This window comes from Penaeus vannamei, chromosome 9, assembly GCF_042767895.1.
Source record: "Penaeus vannamei isolate JL-2024 chromosome 9, ASM4276789v1, whole genome shotgun sequence".
Lineage (NCBI taxonomy): Eukaryota > Metazoa > Arthropoda > Malacostraca > Decapoda > Penaeidae > Penaeus > Penaeus vannamei.
In genome coordinates this window covers 5,143,658-5,146,157 of record NC_091557.1, presented here as the reverse complement: position 1 = coordinate 5,146,157, position 2,500 = coordinate 5,143,658, and positions in this window count along the sequence as shown.

Genomic DNA, 2,500 nt, shown 5'->3' with positions numbered 1-2,500 from the left:
TCTTCTTATAATCCATCTATTATCTGCCACCAAGAGACTTTTCTTACACATCTTCCTATTCCAATCCCCAACTACCATTCTGTCTCTTCCTCGCTCTCCCTTAATGTATCGTCTATACTTATCCATCAGAAAACACCTTATGTCATACCTCCCTTTCAAACCATTGTCCCGGGCGGTTATTCGCATCTTTCTTCACCGCTGGATCCCAGGGATTTCAGTCTACTTCTCCCCTTCCCATCCCATTGACTTTGTTGTCTTTGAAACTATTTCCCAACTCCAGCCACCTATCCTCGTAGTTGGTGATTTTAACTGCCGCCACACCTTTTAGGGTGATTCTATCACCACCTCTCGTGACCAATCCCTAGAGCGCTTCCTCTCTACAAATGACATTATTCTTAACTCAGATTAATTCAGATCGCCCTAACACTTAGACATACGCCGCAATCTTTTTCACGCCTTGACCTCTCTCTATGCCCCCCTTTTCTCCATTTACATTTCCAAAGGCTAATTCTAGACCACTTCCCCTATAGTGACCACTTTCCAGTCCTCCTTTCGCCAACTTCATATGTACCACTTCCTAATCCCCATGCTGGTGTTTTGATAGAGCTGACGTGTATTTTCACTTCACTCCCTATTATTCCTACCCCTCCATCCCCCTTCTCGTCCATTTCAGATATGTTACAATGTTTCACGGCTACAGTCCTAAGAGCTGCCTATACAGCCATTCCTCGAACCTCAAGACCTTATACCTCCAAATGTGTTCCATGGTGGAATTCTGATTGCACCAAACCGCTTTGCTTTGCAGTCTGGCACAGTTATCGCTACAAACGAGGCACTCTTAATCAGGTATCAGGTGTCTTCGTCATACAATCCGAGACAGCAAAACAAATAGCTGGTGAAATTGTTTCCTCAATTACATCTGCATCTGTTTCAGCTGTTTGGCGTCGGATCCATAAACTAGCAGGCAAACATTCCCCCCATCCAGCCTCCGCCCTTATATTCGCGATACTCTTGTCTCTGATGTTCTCCAAGTCGCTAATGAGTAATTATTTCAGCCAGGTCAATACTGGCTCTCACCTTTCCCCACGCTTTTCATCCATTAAAGCCATCAAGGAACGTACCCCCACCATCTTCACCCTATCATCTGCTGAGCCATCTAATGCTCCTTTTTCTTCCTCTGAATCTGCCTTATGGTCGTGCCGTAACACTCATGAAGGCCCTGATGGTAATTACTGCCGTATGATCCGACACCTCCCATCTTCCTCTCTATCCTTCCTATTATCTATTTTCAACCACATATGGACATTAGGAAATTTTCCTTCTCATTGGCAAGAAGCTACCCCATCGCTTTTTCTAGCTGCTTGTGAAAGCTACTAGGTCAACTTCCGCTTAATATGGTATCATGAATCTCACATTCTCCTCTTGCTCATTTCGAGACATTGTTACATCTGTAATTGCACGCCACGAATCCGTATTAGCCATATTCTTTGACCTAGAAAAAGAATATGATACCACATGGCGGTACTATATTCTCCAACAATTGCCCTCCCTAGGCATGGGTGTCTTCAAAAAGTCTTTCCTCTCCAAACGCACTTTCCAAGTCAAAATTGTTTCCACATCATCCTTTCCTCAGTTCAAAGGCGTCCCACAAGGCAGTGTGCTCAGCATCACTTTATTCCTTGCTACTAATGACATTCAGCCGGTTTGTTAAAATTGTGCCAGGCCCGACCCAATGAATTTTCATAAATACAGATGCAAGAATAAAGGCATATCTGTCTTTGTATTTGATAGATATACATTTAACCATCTATTTGCCGAGTTGGTATGCATGTCTAGACTGATATACATTTATTTCTTTATTTATGCATGTCAAGTATACGAATATTCTTTGAGCGGGCCTCGCGCAGTTCTAACAAACCGGCCGATTGTCTCAGTTCTACCACCGGGAGTCCTGGCCTCTGGCACATCCATACCAAATCTCCGCCAATTCATTCAGTCTGCAATATCATCAGTATACATATCAGTATACATATATATGCATACATATCCTTCACTTGACCTAACCCTACATTAACCCATTCACTCATCAACTCCTTTACCCATCTCTAATAGTTGATGCATACCAACTAACTACTGTTTCAACCACTTCCCTCTACTGTACCTTCCTATAGTGCTACATGACCTTAGATGTCTAGCACATTTATTTTGCGTTTATCCATTACCCATTAACCATTGACCATTCTCAACAAACGAAAAGATCGATATATGAGACAGATATTAAAGAAAAGGATTAAAGTAGTTTTTCATATTCAGTATCCTTATAAAAACGTCATTTTTTCTTAAATAGCAGAAACTAATTTGTTAACATGCAGTGAGGAATTTCAGAGCTATGTGGAGATATTTCAAGTAAATTCTGAATAAATGTTCATGTTAAATCATCAGCGGGTGTACTTTAAATAGTAATTACTATTTGGAAGTCGTTCCGCCCTGCATGAGGATT